Below are 24,776 nucleotides of genomic sequence, written 5' to 3' on the forward strand. Positions count from 1 at the left end.
CGCGCTATACAGACAAAGCATACCGTTCTTAGAGAAGGAAATGAGAGAGTGCAGAATGTAGAGTTACAGTCATAGCTAGGTAGTAGAGAAAGATCAACTTAATGCGAGGTAGGTCCATTCAAAAGTCTGACGGCAGCAGGGAAGAAGCTGTTGTTGAATCGGTTGGTACGTAACCTCAGACTTTTGTAACTTTTTCCCGACAGAAGAAGGTGGAAGAGAGAATGTCCGGGGTGTGTGGGGTCCTTAATTATACTGGCTGCTTTGCTGAGGCAGCAGGAAGTGTAGACAGAGTCAATGGATGGGAGACTGGTTTGCGTGATGGATTGGGCTACATTCACAACCTTTTGTAGTTCTTTGAGGTCTCGGGCAGAGCAGGAGCCATACCAAACTGTGATACAACCAGAAAGAATACTTTCGATGGCGCATCTGTAAAAGTTGGTGAGAGTCATAGCTGACATGCCAATTTTCCTTAGTCTTCTGAGAAAGTAGAGGCGTTGGTGGGCTTTCTTAACTATAATGTCAGCAGGGGGGGACCAGGACAGGTTGTTGGTGATCTGGACACCTAAAAACATGAAGCTCACGACCATTTCTACTTCATCCCCGTTGATGTAGACAGAGGCATGTTCTCTTTTATGCTTCCTGAAGTCTATGACAATCTCCTTCGTTTTGTTGACATTGAGGGAGAGATTATTGTTGCCGTACCAGTTCACCAGATTCTCTATCTCATTCCCTGTACTCTGTTGCGATGGTAGGTGAACTGTAGTGGATCCAGGTAGTCCGGGAGGCTGGAATTGATTCATGCCATGACTAGCCTTTCGAAGCACTTCATAATGATGGATGTCAAAGCCACCGGACGATAGTCATTAAGGCATGCTGCTTGGCTTTTCTTTGGTGCAGGGATGATGGTCGTCTTCTTGAAGCAGATAGGGACCTCAGATTGTTGTAAAGAGAGGTTGAAGATGTCTGTGAATACCCCCCCCAGCTGATCCGCACAGGATCTGAGTGCTCGTCCGGGTATCCCATCCGGGCCAGTCGCTTTCCGTGGGTTGACCTTCGAGAAAGCTGCTCTGACATCTGCAAGGGTGACCCCAGATACAGGTTCATCCAGGGCTTCCAGGGTGGAGAGCATGCTCTCACTGACCTCTTGCTCAAACAGGTGTAGAATGCATTGAGCTCATCAGGAAGGGTGTGTTGGAGCCGGCGATTTTACATGCCTTCATCTTGCAGACCTTGCCATAGTCAGCGGGGATCGGTGTGGCTAGCCTGGGACTCTAGCTTGGTCCGGTACTGTCTTTTGGTATCTTTGATGGATCGCCTTAGATTGTATCCGGCTTTCTTGTAGAGGTCAGTGTCAGTGACTTGAATGCCTGAGACCTGGACTTCAGCAAGCAGTGAATATCCCTGTTCGTCCATGGTTTCCAGTTGGGGAACACACGGATTTGCCTCTTTGACACACAGTCTTCTACACACTTACTAATGAAGTCAGTTACTGTAGTGGTGTACTCGTTCAGGCTGGTCGCAGAGTTTTTAAATACTGACCAGTCCACTGACTCCAAGCAGCCCTGGAGGAGATCATCCGATTCCTCAGACCAACATTGCACAACTATTTTTGATGGATTCTCCTGCTTCAGTTTTTGCTTGTAAGCCGGGAGCAGGAGCACGGCCTTGTGGTCTGATTTGACAAAGTGTGGGCGGGTGATAGAGCGGTACGCATGTTTGATATTTGTGTAGCAGAGGTCTAGGACGTTTGGACCTCTGGTGGAACAGGAGACATGTTGCTGGTAACTTGGTAGTACGCTCTTGAGCTTGGCCTGACTGAAGTCCCCGGCCACGATGAACAAGGCCTTGGGCCTATTCTCAAGGCTATTCGTAGTGGTGTACATTTCATCCAGCGCGATCTTCACGTCCAGATGGAGTGGGATGTAAACTGCCACCAGGATAATGGAGGTGAACTCCCACGGAAGGTGGTAGGGGTGGTATTTTAGTGTCAGGTATTCTAGGCCTGGGGAGTAGAAACTCGCCAGTATTGCTATGTCTTGGCACCATGAGGCGTTGATTGGAAGGCAGACCCCACCTCCCCTAACCTTGCCTGAGGCCGCTGTACGGTCCATTCGGTGGATTGAGAAGCTCTCTGGTTGTAGGGCACTGTCCGGTGAAGTAGGAGTGAGCCATATCTCAGTAAAACAGAGCACACAGCAGTTCCTCAGTTCTCTTTGGAAAGTGAGTCTGGCTTTAAGTTTGTCTAGCTTGTTTTCCAGAGACTGGACATTTGCAAGCGGTAAGCTAGGGAGGGGAGCAGTGGGACCGCGCTGTTTCACTCTCACCTGCAGGCCTGTATGTTTTCCACGCTTCCTGGAGTGACTGCTTCTTTTCGAGCCTGGGAGGTGGTGAGAGTGGTTTGCGGTGTTAAGAGTATAGTTGTGTCCAATGAAGTTCTTCGCTCTGGTCATTGATATAGGCCAGCACTTATTTCCCATCCCTAATTGTCCTTGAGAATCATGGAATCATAGATTCCCTACAGTGCAGAAGAGGCCATTCAACCCACTGAGTCTGCACCAACCCTCGGAAAGAGCACTCTACCAATCCCCCGCCCTAACCCCATAACCTTGCAGGTTGCTCATGGCTAATATACCTACCATCTTGGACATTAAGGAGTAATTTAGCATGGCCAATCTACCTAATCTGCACCTCTTTGGTCTATGGGAGGAAACTGGAGCACCTGGAGGAAACCCATGCAGACATGGGGAGAACGTGTAGACTCGGCACAGGCAGTCACCCAAGGCTGGAATTGAACCTGGGTCCCTGACGCTGTGAGCAGAGTTTCTGGATTAATAACCTAGGGATAATACCACTTGGCAATTGTGTTATAAAGGTTACATAGAAACATAGAAACTAAAAGCAGGAGCAGGCCATTCGGCCCTCCAAACCTGCTCTGCCATTCATTATCAATTGCAATATCCTGATCCCCTTGACAGGATTTAGAATGGAACAGTGGTGGCACGGTGGCACAGTTGTTAGCACTGCTGCCTCACAGTGCCAGGGACCCGGGTCCAATTCCGGCCTTGGGTCACTGTCTGTGTGGAGTTTGCACATTCTCCCCGTGTCTGCGTGGGTTTCCTCCGGGTGCTCCGGTTTCCTCCCACAGTCCGAAAGACGTGCTGGTTATTGGCCATGCTAAATTGACCCTAGTATCAGGGGGATTAGCAGGGTAAATGCAAGGGGTTATGGGAATAGAGCCTGGGTGGGATTGTGGTCAGTGCAGACTCGATGGGCCAAATGGCCTCCTTCTGCACTGTAGGGATTCTAGGTTTCCATGAGAACAGAACTTAAGCATTGGCATGGAGCTATAAAAAACACTCAGTTTAGGGAAATGACCCAACCATTAGCTATCACACAATATTTGGACAGCGCAGTGAGAGGTGAACAAATAATCTAAAGATCTCATTTATGAATACAATTGACAGATCAGGTAGCTCAGGTGGACACACCAGTCAGTGTTGTACAGAAATAATAAAAAAGTTTGTGTTACATCCGAAGAGGGGAGACTGAAGCAACCACTCCTACTACCTTTCACTGTAACAAAACAACCCGCCCCAGCCCTGCCCTGCCCTGTCCTCGGGCTGCACCCGGGGACCAGGCTTCTGGCAAGGTGCAGCAGCCCCGCTCTCGCACTCTGAGCTTTACGGTAACCCGGGGCAAGCAAGCCGCTCTCGCACTCCGAGGTTTACGGCATCCTGGAAAGGAGGAGGGGGGGCAGAGACAGCCTGAGACTGAGTGAGTGACTGACTGAGTGACTGAGTCCAGGCAATTGGAGCTCAGAGACCAACATACAACACAAAACTGACAGGCATGACTGGCAGTGCAAAGGGCTAGAAGAAGGACATCTCAGAAAAGGGACAGAGAGAGAGAGGGGGAATGGGGGAGGGGGGGGGGTGTGGTGGAGGGGAGGGGGGGTTTTAGTGGGGGACAAGAGAGAAAAGGGATTATTCAAACTTGTGACAAGCTGTCATTTGAGGGGACCTGGCCTCTTCATCAAAAATAAAATGCAGGAGAAAGCTTCCTGCAATGGTAAGTGACAAGATATTCCTCTGTGTTACTATTCTGCCTGCCTGTATTATGTGATCCAATGTGTGACCTGGGATGCTGCCCTTAAATTTGCACAGATAATGTTCGATAGTTTTTTAAAATCCGCTATTAATGTGGGTGCCACAATAATTAATTGCACTTCAGTCCTGCATTTAGGTTGTGGTATTCGAGCCACACTTTTCTTTTTTTTGGTTTGGGGGGGGGGGACGACAGGTTAATGTTCTCTATGCGTCGTTCCTATCTGCATTTACGGTATGAATTGCAACCCTGTACGAATCTAATGCACGCCTGTAGTCATTGATTAGATTATTGAGGGAAATTTCTCTGCTGGTTCACAGTTTCTGTAGAGGAAGTATGTGGTGTAGTAAGTAAGTGCACTGAAGTTGTAACAAGGCTTCCTGTTCCTTTTTTTTTACGAAAATTCGAAGAAATTTGAAAAAAAACTAACACGATTTTATTGGTTGGGGTCGATTAAGGCGAAAGATCCTTCTGGTTACCTTGCAACATGCTGTAATGAAGCCCTCTCGAGTGCAAATCTGGAAGAAATGCTTGGTGTAAAATAGCTCTCCCCCAATTTAAAATTGACCTGTTCGTTTTATCCATTACCTTTTAGATCAATTTAAATATGCGAACAACAACATTTTCTTTCAAAGGCCTTTCACTTTATGTTGCTAAAACGCAGCTAAACCAATAAACTGTTTGCAATTAAAGTTTCCCAACTAGCTCCACAGTTCCTCAAATACACAAGTTGCACTCCCATTATGTAATCCCATGGTTACATTCCTTGCATGACTGAGCAGCTTGTTTGCATTTCTTCAGAGGCTTCTCAGAGTTGGCACGTAGTCATCGCTTGAACTGTTGTCTTCCTCTGTCAGAGGGGATGCTCGGAAACTGTGCAGTGATTATATAATACTGTTTAAACTATAATACGCTGCGGCTGAAATGTTGTCCTTGTCTACCGCACTCAGGTACAAAATGCGTTCAATCGAACCCCTGTGCAAAAATGGTACTTGTATTTGGGAAATGGGGAAGCAAAAAAACTGGTTATAAAAAAAGTTTCCCTAGAGGGGAGGAACATATGGAAGTCAGACCCCGGGACCTGGTTGTTCCTGGGCATAAGTCTAAGCTAAATAGGAAAGAGGACTGGTTCCCCAATGCAACCTGCTCCCTTAACGTGGGAGTTCATTCAGTCCTAGGAGACAGATGGCATCCTCAAAACAGGAGTTTGACTCTGGCAGTGTCCTTGCACATCGGTGTCATGTGCAGTGGGGAAGATGGGTCTTGCTAACTAAGCAAGATTAAACCTGGAGACCCCACAGCAGTTAAGCTCTGTAATCTAAGTATTCCTTAGCTGTATATGGTGATGCAGAGCAGATACTTCTCTTCCCCCCGACATACGCCTGTTTCAAGGCTTCTTTTATTCGCAGTATGTTATTTATTTTTAATTATTGCTTTTGGTGCTGGGAGAAAAGAAACAGAAAATATTGGAGAGACTTCATTTGGAATCTGCCACGTGCAGATTTGATAGATGTTTCTCTACCCCCGTCTCCTCCCCACACCCCATCAGATAGTTTGCGGTGTGAATACAATCAGATGTTTGGAAGCAGCAGCGAGGCTCAGCAGTATCTGGTATCTCAGCAGGAGAAGGACAAGATAAAACTTATGGTTTTTTTTAATAGCATGCATGAAGTTTGGATGCAGCAATAGAAATGATTAAGAAATAATTGAATGGCAAAAATGTGACACAGGGACCAAAGATGGGTAACAGGAATCAAAATGATCTTTATTTTCTGGCTAAAATCAAGCCCAAGTTGGGGTACAATGCTTTATCTTGTCAGCTTGGATCTTGTTTGTCTCTCTTGTGGGGACTTTGAACTGAATTTTGGGCGGCACGGTGGCACAGTTGTTAGCACTGCTGCCTCACAGCGCCAGGGACCCGGGTTCAATTCCCGGCTTGGGTCGCTGCCTGTGCGGAGTCTGCGTGTTCTCCCCATGTCTGCGTGGGTTTCCTCTGGATAATCTGGTGTCCTCCCACAGTGCAAAGATGTGCTGATTAGGTGGATTGGCCATGCTAAATTGCCCCTTAGTGTCGAGAGGACTAGCTAGGGTAAATGTATGGGGATAGGGCCTGGGTGGGATTGTGGTCGGTGCAGACTCGATGGGCTGAATGGCCTCCTTCTGCACTATAAGATTCTAAACATAGAAGCAGGAGTAAGCCATTCGGCCCTTCGAGCCTCCTCCGCCATTCATTTTGATCGTGGCTGATCATCGAATTCAATATCCTGATCCCCCCCTTCCCCCCCCCCCCCCCCCCCCAGTCCAAAGATGTGCGGGTTAGGTTGATTGGCCATGCTAAAAATCGCCCTTCGTGTCCTGAGATGCGTAGGTTAGAGGGATTAGTGGATAAATATGTAGGAATATTGGGGTAGGGCCTGGGTGGGATTGTGGTCGGTGCAGACTCGATGGGCCGAATGGCCTCTTTCTGTACTGTAGGGATTCTATGATTCTATGATACCGCTTGGTCCCTTTAGCCCCAAGAGCTGTATCTAATTTCTTCTTGAAATCAGACAATGTTCTGGCCTCAACTACTTTCTGTATAGAAACACATTCAATTGGATTTTGAATTTGGTTTTTGGAGCCAGCAAGGAATGGATTCTGGTTTGCCTGGTCCACTCTGAACATTGGCTTTGTAACTTTAAGAATGGAGTAAGAAGAATTTAAAAATATCCATTGTATGGGGGGGAGGGAATTCCTGAGCATGCTCCAATCTGTATTCATTGGCGTTTAGTATTGAAAAAACATGGCTCACTCGATTGAATGTGGTGAAAGATAGATCTCTGGCACTGAACTGCATGGCAGGAAGAAAGGGGGGGAATCCCCCTTTCTGCAACGAAACATCAGGAGATTTGCCTTGGCTGTTTGTAGCCTTGGGTACCCGTTCCACAGCAGTCAAAGCATTTGGTGTTAACTTAGTTAACAGGTCGGCGATCAACCACATACCTCCCCCACCCCCCCCCCCCCCACCTTCTTGTCACAGATATGAGAATGTGTAACGTGTTCATGTTCTGCTTAATCAGCGCTTGAATTGGAGGAGGGGTGTCAGGCTACGTCCTGTATGGAAGGTATTTCTCTGCAATGAGATCCCACAAGCTCACACGAGCGGGTTTTTGGTTTAATTTCTCACAGGTCTGGGTGAATGAGATTGGCGAGGTGTGTGTGTGTGTAAAACAGTCCTCTTAACTACAAATGATCAGCAGTTCCGTTTTTGGTATCAGTTTTCAGAATGTTGCATCTAGGAAACAGTCCCTCCCACCCTGTAGAAAACACAGTGAAGCCATCCCATGTTAGATTTGTGTTCCCCAACTGGAGACTGGCAGTGAATGAACCCATCAGAGTCGGCAGTTAAAGAAAAATAACATTTAACTATGGTCATTCCTAATAGACGCTGTTATTTAAAACTTTTTTTTTCTTCTTAAATTTCAATTTCAAATTTCCAGCGAGCAGGGTTAACTAACTGGCTGCTCCGCTGCTTTCGCTTTGGGGAGGAAGTGGTTGCTTTCAGAGCTGCATTCATAAAAAAGTTTTAAAAGATGTATTAAAAATAGCTTCATGCAAAAACCAGTCAGCATGCATGAAACCCCATTCATTATGGGAATGTCTTAAAGCGACAGGTCCCCCTCGGGGCATCACATACTTCCTCCATCCGGCTTTGGAAATAAATGCTGCATCTTAAATTTGAGTCGCACAGTGGAAAGTACATTGTGATCTGAATCCCTGCAGTCCGGGCAGGCACGGTGGCAGAGTGGTTAGCACTGCTGCCTCACAGCGACAGGGACCCGGGTTCGATTCCCAGCTTGGGTCGCTGTATGTGTGGAGTCTGCACCTTGTCTGTGTGGGTTTCCTCCGGGTGCTCCGGTTTCCTCCCACAGTCCGAAAGACGTGCTGGTTAGGTGCATTGGCCATGCTAAATTCTCCCTCAGTGTACCCGAACAGGTGCCGGAGTGTGGTGACTAGGAGATTTTCACAGTGACTTCATTGCAGTGTTAATGTAAGCCTACTTGTGACTAATAAATAAATGTAAACTCAAATTTTCTTTTACATTCTTCAGAGTAGTCTGAGGCGCTAGGCAACAGGAAGGTATAAACCATTTAGGTTTGTTGTCAGTAAGTTGCGTGTTTTCATAGCTTTGGTATCACAGTTTCTGGGTGTGAGTGTATTGTGTTTCACCCATGGGAGTGCTGCATTCTGCATTCTCGGAGAAGGATGGGAGTGTGAAATACCATTTTAAGGTCATGTTACAGTTGCGAATGGCTTCCAAAGTGCATAGTCATCACTGGATGAACATTAGGTGATTTGGCTTCGCAAGCTGGTTTTGATTACGATATTAGCATGGTAATAATGTTATTTTTTAATCAATTCTTGGGGTGTGGGTATCACATATGCTTGTTTTAAGTGCATTTGGAAGTGGTGGGCAGGTAGGTTTTTGAGGAATGGGAGATGGAGGAGATGGTGGCTACTGTCACTGGACTAGTGACCCAGAAGGTCTGTGGTCATGGGTTCAAATCCCACCACGGCTGGTGGAATTTAAATTCAACTAATAAAGGTAGTATCTGTTAAAAGCGGCACGGTGGCACAGTGGTTAGCACTGCTGCCTCACAACGCCAGGGACCCGGGTTCGATTCCCGGCTCAGATCACTGTCTGTGCGGAGTCTGCACGTTCTCCCCGTGTCTGCGAGGGTTTCCTCCGGGTGCTCCGGTTTCCTCCCTCAGTCTGAAAGACGTGCTGGTTAGGTGCATTGGCCATGCTAAATTCTCCCTCAGTGTACCCGAACAGGTGCTGGAGTGTGGTGACTCGGGGATTTTCACAGTGACTTCATTGCAGTGTTAATGTAAGCCTACTTGTGACACTAACAAAATAAACTTTAAAAACTAATGATGCCATGGAACCACTACTGACCATTATAAAATGCCATCTGGTTCACTTACGACCCTTACTTGGTCTGGCCTGCATGTGACTCCAGATCCTGTGTGGCTGACTCTTTAACTGACCTCTGACACGGCCAAGCAGGTCACTCAGTTCATGAACAAGTAGGGGTGGCCAAAAATGCTGGCCCTGTCAGTGGCGTCCACATCCCATCCAATCTGCCAGACTAGGGCGGCACGGTAGCACAGTGGTTAGCACTGCTGCTTCACAGCTCCAGGGTCCCGGGTTCGATTCTCGGCTCGGGTCACTGTCTGTGTGGAGTTTGCACATTCTCCTCGTGTCTGCGTGGGTTTCCTCCGGGTGCTCCGGTTTCCTCCCACAGTCCAAAGATGTGCGGGTTAGGTTGATTGGCCAGGTTAAAAATTGCCCCTTAGAGTCCTGGGATGCGTAGGTTAGAGGGATTAGCGGGTAAAATATGTGGGGGTAGGGCCTGGGTGGGAATGTGGTCGGTGCAGACTCAATGGGCCGAATGGCCTCCTTCTGCACTGTAGGGTTTCTATGATTTCTTTCTATGAATCCCACCATGGCGTCTGGTGGAGTTTAAATTCAATTAATAAAATCCGGAATTGAAAGCTCGTCTCAGGAACAATGAGCTTGTTTTATTAATTTGTGGGACATGGGCGTCGCTGGTTGGCCAGCATTTATTGCCCATCCTTAAAGAACAAAGAAAATTACAGCACAGGTTTAGGCCCTTCGGCCCTCCAAGCCTGCACCGACCATGCTGCCCAACTGAACTAAAGCCCCCTACCCTTCCGGGGACCATATCCCTCCATTCCCATCCTATTCATGTATTTGTCAAGACGCCCCTTAAAAGTCACTATCGTTTCTGCTTCCACTACCTCCCCCGGCAACGAGTTCCAGGCATCCATTACTCTCTGTGTAAAAAAACTTGCCTCGTACATCTTCTTTAAACCTTGCCCCTCGCATCTTAAACCTGTGCCCCCGAGTAATTTACTCTTCCACCTGGGAAAAAGCTTCTGACTATCCACTCTGTCCATGCTCCTTATAATCTTGTAGACTTCTATCAGGTCGCCCCTCAACCTCCGTCGTTCCAGTGAGAACAAACCAAGTTTCTCTAACCTCTCCTCATAGCTAATGCCCTCCATGCCAGGCAACTTAGTTGGCCATGAAACCATTGTCGATTGTTGGAAAAACCCATCTGGTCCACTAAGTTCTTTGTGGAAGGAAATCTGCCATCCTTACCTGGTTTGGCCTAAATGTGACTCCAGAGCCACAGCGATGTGGCTGAATCTTAACTGCCGTCTGAAATGGCCCAGCAAGCTACTCAACTCAAAAGGATGGGCAACAAAGATGCATGTTGTTGAAGAAAGGGAAGAGGGTGGCAAGTTATGGCAACTCTTTCAGCTGGTCAAGTCTAACTGGCTCTTTGCGGGATGTCTACCTTACGTGTACCTGCTCTTTACAATGCCAAGGAACTCAGGAGTGTGGAAAGGATCCTCCTCAGGCACTTCAACAACAGCAACTTATATTAATATGGCGTCTTTAACACGATGAAACATCTCAAGGTACCTGACAGGAGCATTATTAAGGAGCCAATTAAGGAGATATTAGGTTTGATGCCCAAAGCTTGGTCAAAAAGAGAGGTTTTAAGGAGTATCTTAAAGGAGGAATGTGAGCAGGAGAGGTGTCGGGAGGGAATTCCAGAGCTCGGGACCTCGGCAGCTGAAAACATGGTCACCAGTGGTGGAGCAATTATAATTGAGAATGTATAAGAGGCTCGAATCAGAGGAGCACAGATATAGAATCATAAACTCCTACAGTGCAGAAGGAGGCCATTCGGCCCATCGAGTCTGCACTGACCACAATCCCACCCAGGCCCTATCCTCATAAGCCCATGCATTTACCCTAGCTAGTTCCCCCTGACACTAAGGGGCAATTTATCATGGCCAATCCACCTAACCCACACATCTTTGGACTGTGGGAGGAAACCGGAGCACCCGGAGGAAACCTAAGCTGGACTAAAGGGTCTGAAACCAAAAGAGAAAACGCTGGAAAATCTCAGCAGGCCTGGCAGCATCTGTGAGGAGAGAAAAAAGAGCTGACGTTTCGAGTCCAGGTGACTCTTTGTCAAAGCTAAAAGGCAGAGAAAGCGGGAGATATTTATACTGCAGGGGGAGGGAATGAAAGATGAGTCATAGCCACAGACACCAGGAGAAAAGGCTGCTACTGGCAGTCCATAGAGAGAATAAAGGGTGTGAATGGGCAAACAGCAGAGAAGCTGAAATCAGAGGGTAAAGTGTGACAGGTGAAGGTGTGGAGGGAGGGGGGAGGGATGGGTGGGAGAGAGGTAAAATTGAGAAAAAGGGGGAAAGGGGAAGCTTTTATACTTTAAGGGAGGGTCGTTGGCTAAATGCACATCTGCCCCTGGGGGGCAGTTTATGGTTAATCTGTCTCTCAGAATGGGTGGGATTGAAACTAATAGTATAAGGAAGTAGGCCCCGCAATATTTCCTCTTTAAGGATATGTCAGCATTTAGTCTGTAAATGGGAAATATTGGGTATGAGTCAAACTAACAGAAACCGCTTTGTGCCTTGGTATCAGTTTGAAAGCCTTCCCTTAAAGTGCATCCTGTGACTCAAGTGTAGTCATCCTGATTACAAAACAAGCCAATAAATGGAGCTCACAAATGATGTAACAATGTTTGAAAGTTTATTTATTAGTGTCACAAGTAGGCGTACATTAACACTGCAGCGAAGTTACTGTGAAATTCCCCGGGTCGCCGCACCCCGGCGCCTGTTCAGGTCAATGCGCCCTAACCAGCACATTCTGTCAGAATTGCAGCTTTTCAGAGTTTATCGGGAACAGTACAAACACAAACAGACCAGAAAAGATTCCTTTTAGTCCACTCGGCCCGACCCACACAATTGTAACGCCTTTTGCAACATCGCTCTGCATTCCCGTCTGCAAAATAAACCATGTGACCCCTGGGACGAGGCAGCAAACACGATTAAAATTCCAGTTGCGAAGGAGGATCATATTGAACGTGAAACATGCATTTCCGCTTCTCTCTCCACAGGCGCTGCCAGACCTGCCGAGTATTTCCCCGCACTATGTTTTGCTTGTATTTAAGATTAAAATTTGTATTCTTTGGGGGGGTGCATAAATACAGGTTTAACGTGTGGCTGAGTAAACTATGAAGCTGACATAAAAAGGTCACCTGAAATTCCTCTGCATGAATCACCTTGGGGAGGAAAGGTAGGACAAGTCAATAGCTCTGCTTGCTTCAAATTCTTGGTCCTGGAATACATTCCACACATTGTTCAACTGGGTAACCACTGTGTGTGTGCACGTGTGTGCGCGTGTTTGCCGAGTGCGTGAGTGTGTGTGTGTGCATGCGTGTGTGTGTGTGCATGTATGCGTGCATGTGTATGTGCATGTGTGTGCGCGCGTGTGTATGTGTTCGCGCGTGAGTGCGCGTGTCTGTGTGTGCATGCGTGTGTGCAGCGCATGTGTGTGCACGCGCGTGTGTGCGTGCATGTGTGTGCGCGCACATGTGTGTGCTCATGTGTGTCCACGTGCGCATGTGTGTGCGCGTGTGTGTGTGCACATGTGTGTGCGTGCATTTGCATGCATGTGCGTATACGTGCGTGTGTGTGTGCGCATGTGTGTGTGTGCCTGCGTGCGTGTGTGTGCGTGCATGTGAGCGTGTGTGCGTGCGTGTGTATGCGTTTGTGTTATACTTTGGGTTGTGTGTATGTGCGTGCGTTATGTGGAGGGTTTTGTGTGTGTGTGTGAGTTACGCGATGGATTGTGTGTGTGTCATGTGGTGGGTTGTGTGTGTGTCTGTGTGCGCGTGTCTGTGTGCGCGTGTCTGTGTGCTCGTGTCTGTGTGCTCGTGTCTGTGTGCTCGCGTCTGTGTGCTCGCGTCTGTGTGCGCGCGTCTGTGTGCGCGCGTCTGTGTGCGCGCGTCTGTGTGCGCGCGTCTGTGTGCGCGCGTCTGTGTGCGCGCGTCTGTGTGCGCGCGTCTGTGTGCGCGCGTCTGTGTGCGCGCGTCTGTGTGCGCGCGTCTGTGTGCGCGCGTCTGTGTGCGCGCGTCTGTGTGCGCGCGTCTGTGGGCGCGCGTCTGTGGGCGCGCGTCTGTGGGCGCGCGTCTGTGGGCGCGCGTCTGTGGGCGCGCGTCTGTGGGCGCGCGTCTGTGGGCGCGCGTCTGTGGGCGCGCGTCCGTGGGCGCGCGTCTGTGGGCGCGCGTCTGTGTGTGCGTGTTATGTGGTGTGAAAACCCTGCGATATTTCAAGTGCAATTTTCCTTCAATTTTTCTAAATCACTATTGAAATTTTAAAAAAACAACCTAGATATTCACATGAAAAAACGGCCGTGTTTAAAAAGAAATCTGAACAGCCCAGACAGAATTAGTAAGGAAACGGCGAGTGTTGGTAATAATTAATCAGCTCAGTGACAGCTCAGAGAGAAAGAGAGCGTGGGGGTGGACAGGGTAAGGAGTGGGGAGGGTAGAGAGAAGATACAGGAGGGAAAAGGGAGTTGGTTAGTGTACGGGGTGTGGTGAGAGTGGGGAGTTGGTTGGTGTACAGATGCGGGGGGAGAGGGGAGTTGGTTAGTGTATGGGGTGTGGTGGGAGAGGGAGAGGGGAGTTGGTTAGTGTACGGGGTGTGGTGGGAGAGGGAGAGGGGAGTTGGTTAGTGTACGGGGTGTGGTGGGAGAGGGAGAGGGGAGTTGGTTAGTGTACGGGGTGTGGTGGGAGAGGGAGAGGGGAGTTGGTTAGTGTACGGGGTGTGGTGGGAGAGGGAGAGGGGAGTTGGTTAGTGTACGGGGTGTGGTGGGAGAGGGAGAGGGGAGTTGGTTGGTGTACGGGGTGTGGTGGGAGAGGGGAGTTGGTTAGTGTACGGGGTGTGGTGGGAGAGGGAGAGGGGAGTTGGTTAGTGTACGGGGTGTGGTGGGAGTGGAGAGTTGGTTAGTGTACGGGGTGTGGTGGGAGTGGAGAGTTGGTTAGTGTACGGGGTGTACTGGGAGTGGGGAGTTGGTTGGTATACGGGGTGCGGGGGGAGAGGGGAGTTGGTTAGTGTACGGGGTGTGGTGGGAGTGGGGAGTTGGTTAGTGTACGGGGTGTACTGGGAGTGGGGAGTTGGTTAGTGGACGGGGTGTGGTGGGAGAGGGGAGTTGGTTAGTGTACGGGGTGTGGTGGAAGAGGGGAGTTGGTTAGTGTACGGGGCGTAGTGGGAGAGGGGAGTTGGTTAGTGTACGGGGTGTGGTGGGAGAGGGGAGTTGGTTAGTGTACGGGGTGTGGTGGAAGAGGGGAGTTGGTTAGTGTACGGGGTGTACTGGGAGTGGGGAGTTGGTTAGTGTACGGGGTGTGGTGGGAGAGGGGAGTTGGTTAGTGTACGGGGCGTACTGGGAGTGGGGAGTTGGTTAGTGTACGGGGTGTGGTGGGAGAGGGGAGTTGGTTAGTGTACGGGGTGTGGTGGGAGAGGAGAGTTGGTTAGTGTACGGGGCGTACTGGGAGTGGGGAGTTGGTTAGTGTACGGGGTGTGGTGGGAGAGGGGAGTTGGTTAGTGGACGGGGTGTACTGGGAGTGGGGTGTTGGTTAGTGGACGGGGTGTACTGGGAGTGGGGAGTTGGTTAGTGGACGGGGTGTACTGGGAGTGGGGAGTTGGTTAGTGGACGGGGTGTACTGGGAGTGGGGAGTTGGTTAGTGTACGGGGTGTGGTGGAAGAGGGGAGTTGGTTAGTGTACGGGGTGTGGTGGGAGTGGGGAGTTGGTTAGTGGACGGGGCGTACTGGGAGTGGGGAGTTGGTTAGTGGACGGGGTGTACTGGGAGTGGGGAGTTGGTTAGTGGACGGGGTGTACTGGGAGTGGGGAGTTGGTTAGTGGACGGGGTGTGGTGGAAGAGGGGAGTTGGTTAGTGTACGGGGTGTGGTGGGAGAGGGGAGTTGGTTAGTGTACGGGGTGTGGTGGGAGTGGGGAGTTGGTTAGTGTACGGGGTGTACTGGGAGTGGGGAGTTGGTTAGTGTACGGGGTGTGGTGGGAGAGGGGAGTTGGTTAGTGTACGGGGTGTGGTGGGAGAGGGGAGTTGGTTAGTGTACGGGGCGTAGTGGGAGAGGGGAGTTGGTTAGTGTACGGGGTGTGGTGGGAGAGGGGAGTTGGTTAGTGTACGGGGTGTGGTGGGAGAGGGGAGTTGGTTAGTGTACGGGGTGTGGTGGGAGAGGGGAGTTGGTTAGTGTACGGGGTGTGGTGTTAGAGGGAGAGGGGAGTTGGCTGGTGTACTGGGCGGGGTGGGAGAGGGAGTGGGGAGTTGGTTGGTGTACGGAGTGTGGAGGGAGTGGGGAGTTGGTTGTGGTGTGGGGGGAGAGGGAGTGGGGAGTTGGTTGGTGTACAGGGTGTGGTGGGAGAGGGAGAGGGGAGTTGGTTGGTGTACGGGGGTGTGGGGGGAGAGGGAGAGGGGAGTTGGTTGGTGTACGGGGGTGTGGGGGGAGAGGGAGAGGGGAGTTGGTTGGTGTACAGGGTGTGGTGGGAGAGGGGAGTTGGTTGGTGTACGGGGTGTGGTGGGAGAGGGAGAGGGGAGTTGGTTAGTGTACAGGGTGTGGTGGGAGAGGGAGAGGGGAGTTGGTTGGTGTACAGGGTGTGGTGGGAGAGGGAGTGGGGAGTTAGTTGGTGTACGGGGTGTGGTGGGAGTGGGGAGTTGGTTGGGGTGTGGGGGGAGAGGGAGTGGGGAGTTGGTTGGTGTACAGGGTGTGGTGGGAGTGGGAGAGGGGAGTTGGTTGGTGTACAGGGTGTGGTGGGAGTGGGAGTGGGGAGTTGGTTGGTGTACAGGGTGTGGTGGGAGAGGGAGAGGGGAGTTGGTTGGTGTACAGGGTGTGGTGGGAGTGGGAGTGGGGAGTTGGTTGGTGTACGGGGTGTGGTGGGAGTGGGAGAGGGGAGTTGGTTGGTGTACAGGGTGTGGTGGGAGTGGGAGAGGGGAGTTGGTTGGTGTACAGGGTGTGGTGGGAGTGGGGAGTTGGTTGGGGTACAGGGTGTGGTGGGAGAGGGAGAGGGGTGTTGGTTGGTGTACAGGGTGTGGTGGGAGTGGGAGAGGGGAGTTGGTTGGTGTACAGGGTGTGGTGGGAGTGGGAGTGGGGAGTTGGTTGGTGTACAGGGTGTGGTGGGAGTGGGGAGTTGGTTGGTGTACGGGGGTGTGGTGGGAGTGGGGAGTTGGTTGGTGTACGGGGTGTGGTGGGAGAGGGAGAGGGGAGTTGGTTGGTGTACGGGGGTGTGGTGGGAGAGGGAGAGGGGAGTTGGTTGGTGTACAGGGTGTGGTGGGAGTGGGGAGTTGGTTGGTGTACAGGGTGTGGTGGGAGAGGGAGAGGGGAGTTGGTTGGTGTACAGGGTGTGGTGGGAGTGGGAGTGGGGAGTTGGTTGGTGTACAGTGTGTGGTGGGAGTGGGAGTGGGGAGTTGGTTGGTGTACAGGGTGTGGTGGGAGTGGGAGAGGGGAGTTGGTTGGTGTACAGGGATGGAGGAGATGGAGGAAGCTAATCCGAAGATAAAAGCAAAATACTGCGGATGCTGAAATCTGAAACAAAAGTGGAAAATATTGGGAAATCTCAGCAGATGTGTGGAGAGAGAATAGAGCCAATGTTTCGAGTCTGGATGACCCCATTTTCCAGATTTTTCCAGCATTTTCTGACGATTCGTTAATCATTGCTGTTTTGTGCAATTTGGTGTCGTGGATGGGACCCCGGACCACCTGCTGAGTTGCCAGTTGCTGGGGTTGTGCTGTTGAAGCTGGTCTTTCACAGTCTGGGGGAGAATTGGATTCTACCCTGTAACCAAAACCCAGAGGACCCCTCCTTCACATTACAGAGTCCAATCAGAGAACAGTGTCTGCGCGTCTGACTGACTGATTGGGTATGCAAATCTCAATTCTCCCAATCAAGTGCTTCCATTTTCAGCCAGAGTTGCACTGTTCCAGGATGTAATTAACACTTTACAAAGAGTTCTACAAAACCAAATTGCAACAGAATTGGTTCAACATGTTTTAACATCTGAAGCAATGTTCTAAAACTTTTTTTGCCCTTAAAAAATCTACAAAAATGGACCATGTTGCAAACTGGCTGCTTGCTTCCCTAATCAGCTCAGAAGACATCTATTGAAAGCAGAATAACTTCTCGGCCTACAGAGCAGGGCGTGGGTTCTTTTCGATGAGTATTGCTTTCTCAGATGAGGGTTAAACTTCAAGGGAAGGGAGTGAAGCATTAGAAGTGCAGATACTGTGATTCTGCTTTGCAAGGCAGTGTGTGTAACTGCCTTGTGCTGAAGAAGTCATCACAGAAATGAGGAGTTCCGCATTTTGTTTTGGCAAACATTCTCATTATTTCTGTAGCTACTCAGTTTTAAGTGGAAGCAATGGGTAGGAAGTAAAAGACTTCTTCTGTGTAATAGTCAGGAGGAGTTCCTCATTTATGTTTTTTTGAAATAGCTTGATCTGGGTTTTGCTGGTGTTGAGCTGAAACTTGACTTGGGAGGCGATAGGGGTTCTCAGAACTGAGGCATGTCTGCAGTGACATTGTAGAGTTTGACCTGCCTCAATTCTTGGAACCCCTATCTCCTCCAAGTCAAGTTTCAGCATAATGCATACCAGCAAAACCCAGTTCAAGCTATTTCAAAATGAACTTTTAAAAAATTACCACCAGAGGTTGATCAGGAATCCATCAGACAACTGTGGTGTCTGGCGTCCTCTGGTGGTGAATCAGCGTAGCTCACCGAATAGACACACCATTGAGAGCGATGGGGAGGCCTCCTTGTTTGATGACAGACAGACTGCACAGTCAGTGAGAAAGATTTTCCAGCAATCTTGTCTTTGTTGACCTGGTGAGCAATAAATTAAGCAGCAGAACAGCTTCTGCCCTGCTGCCATGGACCTGTCATATAATAAGCCGATCATTCTCTCCACCCTATCTGTAACTGCAGCGCTATATCCTGCACCCTCTCCTTTCCTTCTATAGAATCCATAGAATCCCTACTGTGCAGAAGGAGGCCATTTGGCCCATCGAGTCTGCACCAACCACAATCCCACCCAGGCCCTATCCCCATAACCCCATGCCTTTACCCTAGCTAGTCCCCCCTGACACTAAGGGGCAATTTAACATGGCTAATCCACCTAACCCGCACATCTTTGGAGTGTGGGAAGAAACCGGAGCACCCGGAGGAAACCCAGGCAGACACGGGGAGAATGTGTAAACTCTGCACAGACAGTGACCCAAGCCGGGAGTCGAACCCGGGTCCCTGGTGCTGTGAGGCAGCAGTGCTAACCACTGTGCCACTGTGCCGCCCATTCACTCACTGGACGTGGATGTCACTGGCTGAGCCAACATCTATTGCCCATCACTGAGGGCAGTTGAGAGTCAACCACATTGCTGTGGCTCTGGAGTCACATGTAGGCCAGACTAGGTAACGATGGCAGATTTCCTTCCCTAAAGGACATTAGTGAACCAGATGCAGATTTTTATTGACCAATTGCCGTGGTGGGATTCGAACCCGGGTCCCCAGAGCATTACCCTGAGTCTCTGCGATTACTAATCCAGCGACAATACTACTGCGCCGCCACCACCGTACTCGATGAACAGTATGCTTTGTCTGGATAGCGCAGAAGAAACAATACTTTTCACCGTACCCCAATACATGTGACAATAATAAATCAAATCGAGTCAAAACGAAATGAAGAGTCCCTTTTTGAAAACATGTCCAGATTAAGCCCTGGCTCCTGATCTTTTGCTCCGACAGAATTGGGCATTGGAAACATCCCAGTCACGCGATATCTTTTATAGCAGCAGCGTGGTTCATTTGGCAGCGCTGTCTAACTATTTTTGTGGTGTTAGCTGTGGCTCACTTGGTAGCACTCTCATTTGTGACTCAGAGGATTGTGGCTTTAACCACTCCAGGGACTTGAGCTCAATATCTAGGCTGACACTTCAGTGCTGTACTGGGGAGTGCTGCACTGTCAGAGTCATAGAACCATACAACCCGGAGGAGGCCCTTCAGCCCATCGAGTCAACGCCGTCACATTAGAAACACCTGAACTCCCACCTAATCCCATTTACCAGCACTTGGCCCATAGCCCTGAATGTTATGGTGTGCCAAGTGTTCATCCAGATACTTTTTAAAGGATGTGAGGCATCCTGCCTCCACCACCCTCCCAGGCAGCACATTCCAGACCGTCACCACCCTCTGGGTAAAAAAGTTTTTCCTCACTTCCCTCCCTGAACTGTGTACAGTTCTGGTCACCCTATTATAAAAAGGATATTATTAAACTAGAAAGAGTTCAGAAAACATTTACTAGGATGCTACCGGGACTTGGTGGTTTGAGTTATAAGGAGAGGCTGGATAGACCGGGACTTTTTTCTCTGGAGCGCAGGAGGCTGAAGGGTGATCTTATAGAGATCTATAAAATAATGAGGGACATAGATCAGCTAGCAAGTCAACCTCTTTTCCCAAAGATAGGGGAGTCTAAAACTAGAGGGCATAGGTTTAAGGGGAGAGGTACAAAAGTGTCCAGAGGGGCAATTTTTTCACACAGAGGGTGTGTCTGGAACGAGCTGCCAGAGGTAATAGTAGAGGCGGGTACAATTTTGTCTTTTAAAAAGTATTTAGACAGTTACATGGGTAAGATGGATATAGAGGGATATGGGCCAAACGCGGGCAATTGGGATTAGCTTAATGGTTTATAAAAAAAGGGCGGCATGGACAAGTTGGGCCGAAGGGCCTGTTTCCATGCTGTAAACCTCTATGACTCTAAACCTTCTGCCTCACCTTGAGCCTATGACCCCTCATGACTGACCCTTCAACTAAGGGGAACAGCTACTCCCTATCCACTCTGTCCATGTCCCTCATAATGTTGAACACCTCGATCAGGTCGCCCCCTCAGTCTCCTCTGCTCCATTACCACAGGAAGTAGTTGATGCCAAAACATTGAATGTATTCAAGAGGCGGCTGGATATAGCACTTGGGGCAAATGGGATCAAAGGTTATGGGGAGAAAGCAGGATTAGGCTATTGAGTTGGACGATCAGACATGTTTATAATAAATGGTGGAGCAGGCTCGAAGGGCCGAATGGCCTCCTCCTGCTCCTATCTCCTTTGTTTCTATGAAAGGAACACTTATATTAAAAAAAATTCAACCCCCTTTTTCCTTTTCATAAATACAACCCCATTTATGAAAGGGAAAATTCTGGATCAGAGCTGCTTTACTGGAAGTTTTTAGAGGCTTCGGAAAAGCCTTTCAAACAGCCACTTGTAACCACTTGTCCCAACTCCTGCTGCTGTTCTGTGGCCGCTGTAACATTATCAAAGCCACACATGCTGTGTCACTGGACCAATGCAAGGAGGGTTCTTGTGCCTGTTCTGGGTCACTAAGCATTTGCTGATCACCATGACAACAGCAACAGTCCTTTGGTGTTCCAATGGCTTTCCATCGAATCCCCACTGTCAAAAGTTAACTTTACATCACTGGCTGCACCTGGACCTGATGTCCTCTCTGTACCTTCTGGCCTACTTCACACACACACACACACACACTCACACACACACACTCACACACACACTGGCTTTAAAATCAGTAGCATGGTTTGCAGCCATCTCACACCACACTGTGGTGTTTCCCTCTTCAACGCCTCTCCCTAACTGCACCTCTTAGCATCTTTAAAATCTCTTTCAATTGAGACAGTGGCACAGTGGTTAGCACTGCTGCTTCACAGCGCCAGGGACCCGGGTTCAATTCTGGCCTCGGGTCACTGTCTGTGTGCAGTTTGCACGTTCTCCCCGTGTCTGCGTGGGTTTCCTCCGGGTGCTCTGGTTTCCTCCCACAGTCCAAAGATGTGTGGGTTAGGTGCATTGGCCACGTTAAATTTCCCCTTAGTCTCAGCGGGATTAGCAGGGTAAATGTGTCGGGGATAGGGTCTGGGTGGGATTGTTGTATTTGATTTATTATTATTGTCACAGGTATTAGTAATCAGTGAAAAGTATTGTTTCTTGCGCGCTACACAGACAAAGCATACCGTTCATAGAGATGGAAAGGAGAGAGTGCAGAATGTAGTGTTGCAGTTATAGAGTTGTAGCGAAAGACCAACTTAATGTGAGGTCGGCCCATTCAAAAGTCTGATGGCAGCAGAGAAGATGTTGGTGAAGGCTCGGTGGGCCTTCTGCACTATAGGGCTGTAACAAGTGGGCTTAGATTAACACTGTAACACTGCCGGGATTCTATGATTCTACTTTTAAATAATTTGTCCAGTATCAGGTATATCCAGTATAAATCTTCCATTTAAAAGAAAATACAAAATTAAGTTCCACATTGAATTGCTTGAGGCATGAATATAATTCAATGGGACATTGAACATTTTATAAAAATAAACAAACTCAGGTTTAAACCGAGTGCTCAGCTAGATTATCAGAATACCTTCATGCAATGCATTCCTGAACCAGCTCAGTATCATGGCATCAGCTGACTCAGATGTTTGGGTCAGATGGGTAATGTAACATGTAACAATTCAACACATTACTGTAATCACCACTAGCACACTGGTGTGGCTGGGTTAAGGATTCACTGGCCCGGTGAGGAGGGTAGCGTCAGGGGGACTAGCAGGGTAAATACGTGGATAGGGGAGAGGGCCTGGGTGGCACCGTTGTCGCTGCAGGCCCGATGGGCCAAATGGTCTCCTTCTACACTGTAGGACTGCCACAAGTAGGCTTACATTAACACTGCAATGAAGTTACTGTGAAAATCCCCTAGTCGCCACACTCCGGCGCCTGTTCGGGTACACTGAGGGAGAATTTAGCATGACCAATGCACCCTAACCAGCACGTCTTTCAGACTATGGGAGGAAACCGGAGCACCCGGAGGAAACCCACGCAGACACGGGAAGAATGCGCGAACTCCACACAGACAGTGACCCAAGCCGGGAATCGAACCCAGGGCCCTGGTGCTGTGAGACAGCAGTGCTAACCACTGTGCCACCCACAGCTCGGATACCCTGGTTGTGATTGGGTAGATAATAATGGTGCCAGGCGAGAGCAGTGCCACCCAGCTAGACGACAGGAGAGGCCTTGGAAGAGGATGGTGTGGTAAACCATGTTGAAGGCTGTAGGCAGGTCGGGAAGGACAGGGAAGGAACATCTGCCTCTGTCACAGTCACATAGGATGTCATTTGTAATTTCGGGAAAAGCTGAATAATTCGGATGGCGGGAACAGGAGTTCTGATTGGAGGGATTCAAACATGGAAGCCCAGGAAAAGTGGGCAGAGATTTGAGCGTCAGCAACACGTACAGATTTGGAGAGGAAAGGGAGGTTGGACATGAGGTGGTCTTTCCCGAGGAGGGTTCAGGGAATTTTTTGAGGAAAGGGCTAGATTATTTTTATGGAGCTCATGGCTAGGATCTGTAATGAACCCCTGAGAGGGTAGCATCGGGATTCAGGGAATTGGATGCTTATCTGAAATGAAAAGAATTGCAGGAGTCTGGGGAAAAACGGGAGTGGGACTCAGTGAGTTGCTCTTCCGGAGAGCTAGAAATTGACATGTTGGGCTGAATGATCTCCTTCGGTGCTGTGACAATTTTATGATTTTATGTAACAAAGTGACCTAAAGTGCTTTGAAAAAAGGCATCGTAAAGCAAAATGTGGCACAGAGCTAGAAAGTGTTTTCCATTAGCGCAGTCTGGACTTTTAGTAGACTTACTGGAACCCATGTAAAGTCGTGGGCACTTGTAATGTAATCCACACTGTTTTTCCACGCACATCAAAGTATATAATGGCGGCAGTGGGATATGTTCAGTATGTAATATTCCACTATTAACTCAGAAGCATGTGGGTTACATTCTTTGACGGTGAGGCCAGCCAAGAACTATTTCAGTGTATGAAAGATGAAGATGTCCTTTGTAGGCACCAGTGATGTTAACTTGAGGCACTCTTGGGTTGGCTGATTAGGAATGGTTTTGATTTGGTTTGATTTATTATTGTCACATGCATTAGGATACAGTAAAAGTATTGTTTCTTGAAAGTTTACTTATTCTGTCACAAGTGGGCTTACATTAACACTGCAATGAAGTTATTGTGAAAATCCCCTAGTCGCCACACTCCGGGTGCCTGTTTGGGTACACTGAGGGAGAATTTAGCATGGCCAATGCACCTAACCAGCACCTCTTTCGGACTGTGGGAGGAAACCGTAGGAAAGAAGAGAGTGCAGAATGTAGTGTTACAGTCATAGCTAGGGTGTAGAGAAAGATCAACTTAATATATGGTGACCAAAAGAGAAAATGCTGGAAAATCTCAGCAGGTTAGGCAGCATCTGTAAGGAGAGAAAGGAGCTGACGTTTCAAGTCCAGATGACCCTTTGTCGAAGCTTTGACAAAGGATCATCTGGACTCGAAATGTCAGCTCTTTTCTCTCCTTACAGATGCTGCCAGACTTGCTGAGGTTTTCCAGCATTTTCTCTTTTGGTTTCAGATTCCAGAATCCGCAGTAATTTTGCTTTTATTTTTGGCAGGTCCATTCAAAAGTCTGATGACAGCCGGGAAGAAGCTGTTCTTGAGTCGGTTGGTACGTGACCTCAGACTTTTGTATCTTTTTCCTGACGGAAGAAGGTGGAAGAGAGCATGTCCAGGGCGTGTGGGGGGTCCTTGATTATGCTGGCTGCTTTTCCGAGACAGCGGGAAGAGTTCTTGTATTCACCTGCTAACAATTTTGCAAATTATTCCCATGTACCAGAGATCAGAAGTCACCTTTTCAATGGAAACCAGAACAACACCCATGCCAAACTCGCCCCTGTTTCAATCTCCTGACGTGAACCGGGCAGAGGTTTTAGTCCCAACATCAGCATGTTCACGGTGGCGCAGTGGTTAGCACTGCGGCCTCACAGTTCCAGGGACCCGGGTTCGATTCCCGGCTTGGGTCCCTGTCTGTGTGGAGTTTGCACGTTCTCCCCGTGTCTGCGTGGGTTTCCTCCGGGTGCTCTGGTTTCCTCCCACAGTCCAAAAGACGTGCTGGTTAGATGCATTGACTATGCTAAATTCTCCCTCAGTGTACCCGAACAGGTGCCGGGGCGTGGCGACTAGGGGATTTTCACAGTAACTTCATTGCAGTGTTAATGTAAGCCTACTTGTGACACTAATAAATAAGCTTTATATTGGCACTGGGTTATTTGGGAACTAAAACAACTCCCATTGACATAGATGGAGGTTTTGCCTCTACTTGTTCAGCTTTGGAAGTCACAGGGTTTGTGAATTCTATTCTTGACCCTGATTAAAATGCCCAGTAAGAAGAGGCCGTGAGGCAGATTCCATGCAAGTCTGGTGATGTTAATGGTGCCAACCTTCAGTTTCAGGCTGTGCCAAGGCAAGCCCATGTTGACACTGAGCTGCTGGTTTGTCTGGCTGCTGCGGAACCTCGAACATGGGAGCACAGTCTCATTTAGGGCTCCGATGAAGAGAAATCTCTTCACTCAAAGGGTTGGGGATCATTAGATTTCTCTACCTCAGAGGGTTGTGGATGCTTCAGATTTGAACTTAAGGTTGAAGTAGACAGAGCTTTGGTCTTCCAGAGTACCAGATGTGGGGGAGAGGGCAGGAAATACTCTCTTCCACCTTCTTCCGTCAGGAAAAAGATATAAAAGTCTGAGGACATGTACCAACCGACTCAAGAACAGCTTCTTCCCTGCTGCTGTCAGACTTTTGAATGGACCTACCTTGCATTAAGTTGATCTTTCTCTAC

At 49.1% G+C, this 24,776-nt stretch overlaps 1 long non-coding RNA gene across 2 annotated transcripts in view; it reads left to right on the forward strand.

Annotated features, from left to right (window-relative positions):
- Positions 1–3,858: 3,858 nt before the first annotated feature.
- Positions 3,859–24,776, forward strand: part of LOC144493418 (uncharacterized) — a 583,821-nt gene continuing 562,903 nt past the window's right edge. For both annotated transcript variants that reach the window (XR_013497740.1, XR_013497741.1), the window contains exon 1: positions 3,859–4,068. This is a non-coding gene — a long non-coding RNA (uncharacterized LOC144493418). The remainder of the gene's footprint in view (positions 4,069–24,776) is intronic.

The sequence above is a fragment of the Mustelus asterias genome, chromosome 5, assembly GCF_964213995.1.
Source record: "Mustelus asterias chromosome 5, sMusAst1.hap1.1, whole genome shotgun sequence".
Taxonomy (NCBI): Eukaryota; Metazoa; Chordata; class Chondrichthyes; order Carcharhiniformes; family Triakidae; genus Mustelus; species Mustelus asterias.